The sequence below is a fragment of the Tiliqua scincoides genome, chromosome 2 (genome assembly GCF_035046505.1).
Source record: "Tiliqua scincoides isolate rTilSci1 chromosome 2, rTilSci1.hap2, whole genome shotgun sequence".
Taxonomy (NCBI): domain Eukaryota; kingdom Metazoa; phylum Chordata; class Lepidosauria; order Squamata; family Scincidae; genus Tiliqua; species Tiliqua scincoides.
Genome location: NC_089822.1, coordinates 252,099,396 through 252,112,809, shown reverse-complemented (window position 1 = coordinate 252,112,809; position 13,414 = coordinate 252,099,396).

Sequence of the window (13,414 nt, the reverse complement as noted above, 5' to 3'; positions counted from 1 at the left end):
TGTACTCCTCCTGTACTCCATCTTAAGACTGGTAACTATAGGCTTTGGGACCTGAGACATCCAGACTAGATTTTCTTCTTTTCCTTCTCTTCATGTCTATTCTAATGCAGAGTTGTAGAGAAAGCAAAAGCTTGCACGAGACTTTGGTTGGCCCCAATTTAAGTTGTGGCTTTTGCAGTTTTTCAGCTATGGCTACCGATGACTTGTGTGCATGCTGTCTATGTCTGTCTTTGTTTCGAACTAAGCAAGCGACAGGTCTGCTTGGTAAACAACTAGTTCCTGCAATGCTAGCTCTGTGTCCAGAATTGTGCAAGGGGACCCACAGACATAAATGCTTCTCCACTTTGACACTGAATAAAGAGCAGGATAGGAATCCAAGAAACAAATAACAAATGTTATCAACCCATATATCCTATTTAGTGTCCATTTTTTCATATTTTCGTTGTCCTTAATACAGCGTCTTGATGATGCTTCTTGTCCTTAAGGTTTATTTTCTTCTTCCCATCATGGATAAGACTTTCAGTAACATGGGGCAAGAAAACCAGCTCTGAATCGTGTCCTTTCTCTGAAGGAAAAGACCACAAAAGTTCTGAAGGATTTAATAACTATGAAATATGCCCAGTGGAATCATGAGAATCTGATGTATTTCCATCTGATCTGCTTTTCCTCCATAAATTGTTTACTCATGAACAGCTGAAGCAAAAGATCTCTTTATTACCGAAGGCTCCTAGCTGTAAAAACACAATTATTTCCTGTTTCAGGAAATGTTTTCCTGTATTGTGCTTACACAGTTATGAGTCTCCTGACTTTGGTAATTAATATTACCAAGATAAAATAGATATTCTAGCAGTGCTGGGTGATCCACTGAGTCACAGAAGCCAGTCTGAGCAGTTTTTCGCTTTCTGCTCAGCAATAGCTTCTGTCAAGGGTAGGTAGCCTGCAATCAGTTGCATAGCTAAAGGGGGTGCAAAGCACTAAGTTTTGCAGGGAGCCTCACTGCAATGTGCAACTTCCCCCCCCCCCGCCCCTTTGGAGCCATTCCGGGTGGTGGGAGCAAAACGGGGGCATTCGCCTCTCTGCCTTCCTGCATTCGCTTCCATTTTGCCCCCCTCCCCCGCCTGGAGAGGCTCTGAAGGGGAGGGGGAGGGGCTGCTTGCATGCTGCCCAGAGGCTCCATGCAAAACTTAGTGCTTTGCACCCCCTATAGCTACACCACTGCCTGCAACAGCCAGTGCAGGTTAGAGGAAGGACCTGTGCCCCAGCTGCTTTTCCTCCTTCAGGACCATTGCCACGTTGTCTGATCCCGGGTGCATTTTGTGCTTTGCAGGCTAGTTCTAGCATCACATTGACCAGGGGCAGTGGTGGTTCACTCCCTTGCCACCTCCCATGCGAAGTCAACCCAGCAGAGCTCGAAGAGCAAGGGAAGAAAAAGCTTTCCTGCCCCTCTCTGGTGCAAGGGTCTCTTCTTCAACTGCAGTATTCTCTGTATGTCATGGGGTGTGGAGCTGTACACTATTTTATTTGTACTCTCTATAAAGTTGCTGTCGGAAGTCAATAGAAGCTCTTTTTCCACTGTAAGTGGTGCTTTGGGGTGCACAGTCAGACTAGGGAAGGGCAATGGCAGCTAAGTGCTATTGCTGTCTCTGCCTCCTGCCATGGTATTTGCATTGTGCCTCACCACAACCTTGCACTAGTAAAAAAAAAAGAGAGAGAGAGAGAGAGAGGAAATCAAGGGTCAAAAGTCCACATTTTGCATGCAGATCTAATTTGACGCTAAGCCTGTGTTGGGTCTTTTCCCTTCAACTGGCACAGCTGTGGGGTGAAGTGAATCAGGATGAACCATTTCCATCCAACAAAGGGGATGCTCACCAATATTCCACAATAGCACACTAGGTCAGACAATAGGGGCTAGGGGTGCCATTGGCACTACTGCAGCTGCAAGGGAAAAAAGGTGTTTGGACCATTTTAAATGCTGCGATCTCTCCCCAGAGTCTTTAATGATGATGAGCCCGGGAGACGCAAAAGAAATTTTGCGTCAGAGGTTGGTGGACCTTGAAATGAGATTTTCGAGAGCCAGACTTTCTGCGTATGTTTTTCTTGGGGATCAAGCTCTTGTACTTTCTCCTGCCAGATACTTTTATAATATCGTTATTCCTAAATTTAGGATTGCTTTTACTAAAGCCAAGTGTAATGTACTTTTATCAGCAGTCCTTTTGGGACGTTATGTAAGGCGTCCCTATTCAGAGAGACTGTGCCCCTGCCCTCATAATGTGGTGGAGACAACTGCCCACATTATTTTGCAATGTCCATATTATGATGACTTGAGATCTAAATTTATTTCCCCGATTTTTGGTACTGAAAAGGGGATGCAGGTGGAGGAGCAGCATGCTTTTCTGCTATCTGATGTATTCTCTGATATATCATTCAGGGTTGCCCGTTTCTGTTATGCTGCACAGTTGGTAAGAAAGAAAATCGAGAGTGTAAATCTCTGATTTTATGATTTTATATATGTGTAATGGAGAACTTGTGCAAGGAAAGCGCCCTACAGGTAGACCACAGCTGCGATACAAGGACATCTGCAAGAGGGATCTGAAGGCCTTAGGAGTGGACCTCAACAAGTGGGAAACCCTGGCCTCTGAGTGGCCCGCTTGGAGGCAGGCTGTGCAGCATGGCCTTTCCCAGTTTGAAGAGACACTTGGCCAACAGTCTGAGGCTAAGAGGCAAAGAAGGAAGGCCCATAGCCAGGGACACAGACCAGGGACAGACTGCACTTGCTCCCGGTGTGGAAGGGATTGTCACTCCCGGATTGGCCTTTTCAGCCACACTAGACGCTGTGCCAGAACCAACATTCAGAGCGCGATACCATAGTCTTTCGAGACTGAAGGTTGCCAACACAGTAAAGGGGTGTTGGTCTTAATTTTGTGTATTTTATTTTGTTGTCTGTGATTAGTTAGTCTGATTATCGTAAATAAAGTATCTATCTCTATCACTACTGCAGCTGACAACTATCACAAAGTTCCTTAATGTTTTGCAATACAGTACTGTACTGTACAGCTGTTAATGTATGTGTGAGTCAACACATACAGTAGGTTACAGAGGAATAGCAGGACCAGATCCGGCCCAAGCCCAGGACTGGCCTTTTCCTAGCTTAGGCTGATGCTCCAGTTGGGCAAGCCCATGCCTTGCCCGAGAGAGCACCATGAGGTGCCCTCCACTCTCCGAGACACACAAAGTGTGCCTGACCTAGCCCTCCCACAACGTACCTCATCTCCCCTGGCCCTGTGACTGCCTTCACCTGATCCCACTACTCCTTTTCCTTCTTGTTCCCATTCCGTTCTCCCATTGCAAAGGCAGAAGCAAAGAGAAGGAATCAAGTAGCACAATCTCTGCTATAGCCCAGAAGTGCCATTCTACTCCTCACTTCCTGCTTCCTGCTCCTGCCTCTGAGCACAGTGAGGAGGACAGAAGGAGACAAGATTAGCAGTGGCAGGAGTAGCTGCTGTCTATATGGTTGCTACTGCTGCCCCTGGGAGCTGTGAGGCAGTTGTCAGAGGTGGCTGATGCTCTTCACTCATCTGCCTCACCTCCACCTCAGCTGGTTGACCCTGAGCAGCATAGATGTTTGACAATTTTTCAGTATGTACCTCCAGGTAGAATGGAGAGTCTAACCCTCTGGGAAAGGCTATCTGAAGGTTTGGAGCTGGGTGTCAGCAATATTTATTTTATTTATTTAAAACATTTATACCCTGCCTTTCCAAAATCTTAGGGTGGCTTACAAAAACATAATACAGGTATCCCCTGTTTTTCTGCTCTTTCAACACATTTCAATTATACCCAGAAGTCATTCATTCAACTCATGCTTCACTCTTTCAACCTCTCTCTGCTGGTCTAAAGGCTCAAATTGCCCTTCCCCATGTTGATTTGCATAAGACATAGTGATTCAAACCGCTCTGGTATGTGTGTTTGTGTGTGAGAAAGAGAGTGTGCATCATCTTTAGCTCCAGATCTATTCCCATTCCCAAAGGTGTTAATGAGAGTCCATTTGCAGAAATCTTTGTGTGACAGCAGGAATTTGCAAGATAAAAAAGGCATTTGCAATTTGCTACTTTAAAAAGCATTAGAAGCAACATTTGTAAACTAAAAAGATATGGGTTCCCAATGTTGAATGATGGGGGGGCCCTCCAGTCCCTAACTTGTCAGATTAGTGGGGGGGGGGGACCACGCCTGTCCATAAAACATAGCATTAAAAAAAAGTTACAATCTAGAGAATGCATCGGAGGCAGCGCATGTGGAAAGCGTTCAGTTTCCTCTCCTGTTGTGAGTGAAGAGTCCATGACTCGCTGCAGTACAGAAGTGTACTCAGGACGCAAGCTCTGTAGACCTGGATCTTGGTATGTTCCGTCAGCTTCTTGTTGGACCAGACTCTCTTTGTGAGTCTGGAAAACATGGTAGCTGCTTTATCGATGCATTTGTTTAGCTCGGTATCGAGAGAAAGAGTGTCGGAGATCGTTGAGCCAAGGTACACAAAGTCATGGACAACCTCCAGTTCATGTGCAGAGATTGTTGCATTGGCTTGGTCATGTTGTGAGAATGGATGATGGCCGGATCCCAAAGGATCTCCTCTATGGAGAACTCGTGCAAGGAAAGCACCCTACAGGTAGACCACAGCTGCGATACAAGGACATCTGCAAGATGGATCTGAAGGCCTTAGGAGTGGACCTCAACAGGTGGGAAACCCTGGCCTCTGAGCGACCCGCTTGGAGGCAGGCTGTGCAGCATGGCCTTTCCCAGTTTGAAGAGACACTTGGCCAACAGTTTGAGGCAAAGAGGCAAAGAAGGAAGGCCCATAGCCAGGGAGACAGACCAGGGACAGACTGCACTTGCTCCCAGTGTGGAAGGGATTGTCACTCCCGAATTGGCCTTTTCAGCCACACTAGACGCTGTGCCAGAACCACCTTTCAGAGTGCGATACCATAGTCTTTCGAGACTGAAGGTTGCCAACAGACAATCTAGATCATTTGAGACCAGAACAGCAGTAGTATAAAAATTTTAAAAACTCATAGATGGTGACAGATAAAAAACAATGCACAACCAACTAAAAACATGTGAATACACAATAAAGAACAGGTTACACAAAAGACAACTAGGAATATTCCACCCTTAGTCAGCCTGAAAGTTAATATAAGTAAAAATGTTTTTAGGCCTTGCTGGAAATTCTCTATTTTTTTTTTTAATTCAATGCTTTATTTATTTATTACAGATACAGGTAAGGAAAATTGGATAGACTTAGGGCTAGGACTACATAGGTTACACACAAGGGTGGTGGCCATCGATTACAACAAACAATCCAAACGGAATTATTCATCAATACAAAAATTATCATATTCATTAACCTACTGGTTAATAATTTAACTAAATGATCCATATTTTTCCTCTAATCTTATCTATCCCATCATTAAAAAAACTTCAGATTTTTACTTATACACTTTTCTTACCACTAAACTAGTCTCTAAAATAAAATCTTTCTTATCTAATTCTTAATTTCTAATATCACATCTAAAAAAAATGTCTCCGATTACAATGGTATTACCTCTCTATTGAAGGGGCAGATTTTAGATATTCTGATAATGAGTTCCATAAAAGTGGTGCCACACATGAAAAGGCCCTGTTTCTTGCAACTGCACCCCTTACTCCTCCCGGCAGCAAGACTCTCAACAGGACCCTTTCAGATGACCTAAGAGAATAGGCAGGATAATATGGAAGCAGGTGGTCTCTCAGACACTATGGTCCCAGGCCATATAGGGTTTTAAAAGTAAATACCAGCACCTTTAATTGGTCCTGGAAACGAATGGGTAGCCAGTGTAGCTGCTGGAGCAGTGGCTCAACTGAGTCAAGCCGTCGAGCCCCTGCAACCACATGGGCCACTGTATTCTGTACTAGCTGCAATTTCTGGAGCATCTTCAGGGGCAGCCCCACGTAGAGCACATTACAGTAGTCTAAACAGGATGTCGCCAAGGCATGGACCACTGTTGCCAAATCCGTCTGACACAAGTACAGCTGCAGCCGGCACACCAACTGAAGCTAGGCAAAGGCCCCCCTGGCCAATATGCGGATGACACCCAGCTCTGGTCCTCCTTACCATCTAATGCCAGGGAAGGTGTTGAAATCCAGAATGTTGTCTGGATGTGGGTTAAGAACTTGAAATTAAAACCAGACAAAACAGCGGTCCTCTTGATTCAGAAAAGCACAACTAAACTGCTGGATGGGCAATCTGTCCTAAATAGGGTTGCACGCCCTCTGCAAGAGCAGGTGCACAGCTTGGGGGTCCTCCTGGATTCACTACTGCTCCTGGGTTGTCCTATAGCAACTATGGGGCCTTTTTTCAACTTAGACTGATGTGCTGGTTGTACCTGCAATTGAGCCAATTAACTTAATTAGAAGGGTTCATGCATCTGTGTCGACTACGTTAACATGCTCTATGTAGTGGTGGCTTTGTAGGAAACAGCAATTAATGCAGAGTGCATCAGCCAATTCAAGTTGCTAATTTTTACTTTTAAAGTCCTTTACAATGGTGTTCTTCAGCCATGTTCTTCAAACATGGTGTTCTTCCTGCCCTAAAGCTGGGCACCTGGAACGTAAGGACAATGACACCTGGCTTCTCTGACGACCTGCAAGAAATAGACAACGCACGCAAAACAGCTGTCATCGACATGGAGCTGAGCAGACTGCAGATGGACATAGTTGCCCTTCAAGAGACAAGGCTGCCAGATTCCGGATCTGTCAAGGAGAGAAATTTCTCATTTTTCTGGCAGGGAAAACCACCAAACAAAACCAGGGAACATGGTGTTGGCTTTTCGGTCAGAAATACCCTGCTGAAATCCATCATCCCACCTACTGTGGGAAGTGAAAGAATTTTGTCCCCACAGCTCCAGTCATCAGCAGGACCTGTCACTCTCATCAGTGCTTATGCACCGACTCTGTCGTCTCCAGCAGAAGCCAAAGACAAATTCTATGATGACCTGGCCACCACTATCAAGAAGATCCCTGTAAAAGAGGCATTGTTCGTCCTCGGCTATTTCAATGCTAGAGTTGGTGCTGATAACAGTTCGTGGCCCACTTGCTTAGGTCAGTTCGGCACTGGGAGGATGAACGAAAATGGCCAACGCCTGCTAGAATTTTGCTGTCATCACGGTCTCTGTGTCAGCAACACCTTCTTCAACACGAAGCCCCAACATAGAGTCTCTTGGAGACACCCAAGATCAAAGCACTGGCACCAGCTCGACCTGATTTTCACCAGACGCTCCAGCCTTCCCAGCATCAAGATCACACACAGTTATCAGGGTGCTGCCTGTGACACCGACCACTCCCTGGTGTGCAGCAGAGTGAAACTGCAAACAAAGTGACTGTATCACACGAAAAAGGAGGGAAGACCTCGCATTGATACCAGCAAGATCCGGGATCAGAGGAAAGTGGAGGAATTTGCACGAGCACTTGAGGAATCTCTTCCAGGCCCAACCGACGCAAACGCATCCAACAGATGGGAACATTTCAAGAATGCCATTTACAACACCGCCTTGTCCATATTTGGCAAGAAGACCAACAAGGCGGCAGACTGGTTTGAAGCCCACTCTGAGGAGTTGACACCAGTCATTGAGAAAAAGAGCTCAAGCAGCATTCAAGGCCTGTACCACTGAGAGCAACCTGCAGGTCCTCCGAGCTGCTCGCAGCAAAGTCCAGCAGACTGCCAGGAGATGTGCTAACGACTACTGGCTCCAGCTCTGTTCCCAGATAAAATAGCAGCTGACACGGGCAACATCAAGGGGATGTATGACGGTATCAAGCAGGCCCTAGGTCCAACAAAGAAGAAAATTGCCCCTCTGAAGTCTGCAGCAGGCGAGGTCATCCAGGATTGGGTGCAGCAGATGGAACGCTGGGTGCAGCACTATTCTGAGCTATATTCCAGAAAAAATGTAGCCACCAAAGAAGCACTGAACAGCATTGAGTGTCTGCCTGTGCTGGAGGAGCTTGAGAGTGAACCAACCCTAGAAGAACTTCACGTGGCCCTGGACTCCCTTGCCTTTGGCAAGGCACCTGGAAAAGACAGCATCCCTCTGAAGTCCTAAAGTGCTGAAAGAGATCATCGTCACTGAGCTGCATGAAATCCTATGTCTTTGCTGGAGAGAACGTGGAGTACCTCAAGACATGAGGGATGCAAACATCATCACGCTGTACAAGAACAAAGGAGACAGGGGTGACTGCAACAACTACCACGGCATCTCTCTCCTTAGCGTTGTAGGAAAGCTGTTTGCCCGAGTTGCACTAAAGAGGCTCCAGGTACTTGCAGAGAGTCTATCCAGAATTGCAGTGTGGATTCCGAGCCAACAGGTCCACCATTGATATAGTATTCTCCCTTAGACAACTGCTGGAGAAATGCAGGGAACAACGCACTTTATAGCCTTCATAGATCTCACAAAGGCTTTCGACCTGGTCAGCAGGGACGGCCTCTTTAAGATTCTCCCCAAGATCGAATGTCCACCCAGGCTCCTCAGCATCATCAGATCTTTCCACAAGGACATGAAGGGCACTGTTGTCTTTGATGGCTCCACATCAGACCCCTTTGACATCTGAAGCGGAGTGAAGCAGGACTGTGTCCTTGCACCAACCTTGTTTGGGATTTTAACATAAGAACATAAGAACAGCCCCACTGGATCAGGCCATAGGCCCATCTAGTCCAGCTTCCTGTATTTCACAGCGGCCCACCAAATGCCCCAGGGAGCACACCAGATAACAAGAGACCTCATCCTGGTGCCCTCCCTTGCATCTGGCATTCTGACATAACCCATTTCTAAAATCAGGAGGTTGCGCATACACATCATGGCTTGTACCCCATAATGGATTTTTCCTCCAGAAACTTGTCCAATCCCCTTTTAAAGGCATCTAGGCTAGACGCCATCACCACATCCTGTGGCAAGGAGTTCCACAGACCGACCACACGCAGAGTAAAGAAATATTTTCTTTTGTCTGTCCTAACCCGCCCAACACTCAATTTTAGTGGATGTCCCCTGGTTCTGGTATTATGTGAGAGTGTAAAGAGCATCTCCCTATCCACTCTGTCCATCCCCTGCAAAATTTTGTATGTCTCAATTATGTCCCCCCTCAGGCGTCTCTTTTCTAGGCTGAAGAGGCCCAAACGCCGTAGCCTTTCCTCATAAGGAAGGTGCCCCAGCCCCGTAATCATCTTAGTCGCTCTCTTTTGCACCTTTTCCATTTCCACTATGTCTTTTTTGAGATGCGGCGACCAGAACTGGACACAATACTCCTGGTGTGGCCTTACCATAGATTTGTACAACTGCATTATAATACTAGCCGTTTTGTTCTCAATACCCTTCCTAATGATCCCAAGCATAGAATTGGCCTTCTTCACTGCCGCCGCACATTGGGTCAACACTTTCATCGACCTGTCCACCACCACCCCAAGATCTCTCTCCTGATCTGTCACAGACAGCTCAGAACCCATCAGCCTATATCTAAAGTTTTGATTTTTTGCCCCAATGTGCAAGACTTTACACTTACTGACATTGAAGCGCATCTGCCATTTTGCTACCCATTCTGCCAGTCTGGAGAGATCCTTCTGGAGCTCCTCACAATCACTTCTGATCTTCACCACTCCGAAAAGTTTGGTGTCGTCTGCAAACCTAGCCACTTCACTGCTCAACCCTGTCTCCAGGTCATTTATGAAGAGGTTGAAAAGCACCGGTCCCAGGACAGATCCTTGGGGCACACCGCTTTTCACCTCTCTCCATTGTGAAAATTGCCCATTGACACCCACTCTCTACTTCCTGGCCTCCAACCAGTTCTCAATCCATGAGAGGACCTGTCCTCTAATTCCCTGACTGTGGAGTTTTTTCAGTAGCCTTTGGTGAGGGACCGTGTCAAACGCCTTCTGAAAGTCCAGATATATAATATCCACGGGTTCTCCCGCATCCGCATGCCTGTTGACCTTTTCAAAGAATTCTATAAGGTTTGTGAGGCAAGACTTACCCTTACAGAAGCCATGCTGACTCTCCCTCAGCAAGGCCTGTTCGTCTATGTGTTTTGAGATCCTATCTTTGATGAGGCATTCCACCATCTTACCCGTTATGGATGTTAGGCTGACCGGCCTATAGTTTTCCAGGTCCCCCCTCTTTCCCTATTTAAAAATAGGCGTGACATTTGCTATCCTCCAATCTTCTGGCACCATGGCCATTTTGAGGGACAAGTTGCATACCTTAGTCAAGAGGTCTGCAAGTTCATTCTTCAATTCCTTAATAACTCTTGGGTGGATGCCATCAGGGCCCGGTGACTTATTGATCTTTAATTTATCGATGAGGTCTGAAACATCTTCTCTTTTAACCTCTATCTGACTTAACTGCTCGCTGATTTTCTTCGCTGTCCTGCTGAAGCAGGCCTTTGGAACTGCAACAGAAGGCATCTATCTCCAGACCAGATCAGACAGAAAGCTCTTCAACCTCTCCAGACTGAGAGCAAAGTCCAAAGTCCAGCTGAAATGTCTGCGTGACTTCCTCTTTGCCGACGATGCAGCTGTCACTACCCACTCTGCCAAAGATCAGCAGCAGCTCATGGATCGTTTTAGCAAGGCCTGCCAAGATTTTGGACTGACGATCAGCCTGAAGAAAACACAGGTCATGGTTCAGGATGTGGACTCACCTCCCTGCATTACAATCTCTGCGCATGAACTGGAGGTTGTCCATGACTTTGTGTACTTTGGCTCAACGATCTCCGACACTCTTTTTCTGGATACCGAGCTAAACAAGCGCATCGGTAAAGCAGCTACCACATTTTCCAGACTCACAAAGAGAGTCTGGTCCAACAAGAAGCTGACAGAACATACCAAGATCCAGGTCTACAGAGCTTGTGTCCTGAGTACACTTCTGTACTGCAGCAAGTCATGGACTCTTCGCTCACAACAGCAGAGGAAACTGAACGCTTTCCACATGCGCTGCCTCCGATGCATCCTTGGACAAAGTTCAAGGACAAAGTTCCAAACAACACAGTCCTGGAACGAGCTGGAATTCCTAGTGTGAATGCACTGCTGAAACAGAGATGTCTGCGTTAGCTCGGTCATGTTGTGAGAATGGATGATAGCCGGATCCCAAAGGATCTCCTCTATGGAGAACTCATGCAAGGAAAGCACCCTACAGGTAGACCACAGCTGCGATACAAGGACATCTGCAAGAGAAAGCCTTAGGAGTGGACCTCAACAGGTAGGAAACCCTGGCCTCTGAGCTGCCCGCTTGGAGGTAGGCTGTGCAACATGGCCTTTCCCAGTTTGAAGAGACACTTGGTCAACGGACTGAGGCAAAGGGGCAAAGAAGGAAGGCCCATAGCCAGGGAGACAGACTGCACTTGCTCCCAGTGTGGAAGGGATTGTCACTCCCGAATTGGCCTTTTCAGCCACACTAGACACTGTTCCAGAACCACCATTCAGAGCGCGATACCATAGTCTTTCAAGACTGAAGGTTGCCAACTAATATTCTGGGCCTAATTGTGATAAACATGGTCTCCAAAGTCGGTAACGCGACTCAGCTGCAACTTTATGTCTAGGTAGTTTAACCTACCAAAAATTAAACACAATCTCTATTTTTACTAATGTTTAAAAAAGGTGATACTCATTCTTTCTGCTCTGCCTTACAAGGGGCCAGTGTGTGTGCATTGGGAGTGCAGAAAGAGTAGCTGCTGGTTTTTGTGCTTTCAAAGGAAAACAGTTATGCTACTAATCAGTGTCCTTAATTTGCTCAGAGGTAAGTCCTATTGTGTTCAAAAGGTTCTTTCCAGCAACTTTCTCAGAGTAATATTCCCTTATCTTGAGGAGACCTCTGTGACTGAAGGGAAACTGAAGGGACCACTCCCCAATCTTTTTCCTGCTCAGAAACATAAACAGTTCAGAACAGTGATTTAGTTCTCCGTTTCCTTCCTCATGGGTTTTCAGGACTGTGGCTTTTTTAAAGGGCTGGTAGATGTTGGAATGATATCTATGCCCAACAGGAAGTGGATTTCTTTACTCTCAACATCTAGTTATATGTAATCCACTTTCAATTAGCACACTTTTACTCAATAGGAAGTGAGCTATATCCGTTGAACACGGTGGGAATCAGAATCAACTTCTGTTAGAGCTCTTGTTCTATTTTCTTGTTTACATAGAAAGCTGCTTTCTACCCAGTTTGTCCACTGATCCACCTTCATCAATATTGTTGATGCAGACTAGAGGGAATAGCAGACTAGAGGGGCAGGATGGTTTCCACAGCATGTTGGGGCACCCTGCAAAACTTAATGCTGCACCCTCATGCCCCCACTGTAGCAATGCTACTGAAGGTAGTAATTAAATTTTGGGCTCAGTTCCATCCAACTTCCCAGCACTGATGCAGCTGCCATCTGAGCAAGTGCTGCATTCTAGGGGGGGCAGTCTCGGAGGCCTCCACAAGGTAACAGAACATTTGGAGCTGCTTTGCAGCTACATTGGTGCTGGGAAGTTGGCTAGGATTGGGCCCTGAATGCGTAAGCCCTTTTGAGAGTCCATGATTCAGAAAAGCAGAAAAATCATCATCAAGAAACTGAAGGTCTAATTTTTGCAGCACAAGAATAGGCACTGCAAATAAATGTTATGAAGGTTAAAATCCAGAAAATAGGTGAAAACCTTAAGTGCAGACTTTGCCAAGAAAAAGATGAGACTGTGGGCCCAATCCAATCCAATTTTCCAGTGCTAGTGCAGTTGTGCCAGTGGGGTATGTGCTGCATCCTGTGGTGGAGGGGCAGTCACTGGGGCCTTCTCAAGGTATGGGAACAGGTGCTCTCTTACCAAGGGGCTACATTGTGGCTACACCGGAGCTGGAAAGTTGGACAGGATTGGACCCTGTACCTCATCTGATATGCAAATATAGTAAAATTGCACAGATTACAAAGTCAGACACAACAGAGTTGCAAAATTAATCCACTTGTCATTTATGTAAAAAGTATAATTTGACAGCATTGAAAAATGTTTAGGAACATCAGGCTGAGAAGGTGTTGGAGAATGAACAAGCCAAGATCCTGTTGACTTTAAAATTCAAATAGGCCTAAAATTCAAACCTTGAACATAACACACCTGATAATTGAAAACTGAAACATGTGGCTAGTTGATACTGCAATTCCTGGAGATGCCAGAGTCGATGAAAAAGAACTAGAAAAAATAACAAAATACCAAGAGCTGGCCACGGAAATTACTGCAGACCGACACATACCAAATTGGTCCCCACTGTCATCAGGACACTTGAAACAATCTCAAAAAGTTTTGTGAGTTACTTCATCTTCCTGAAGCATCTTCCTGAAAACACACCATCAGATCTGCCTCAAACAGGTGCATTTAGGAACATCGTGC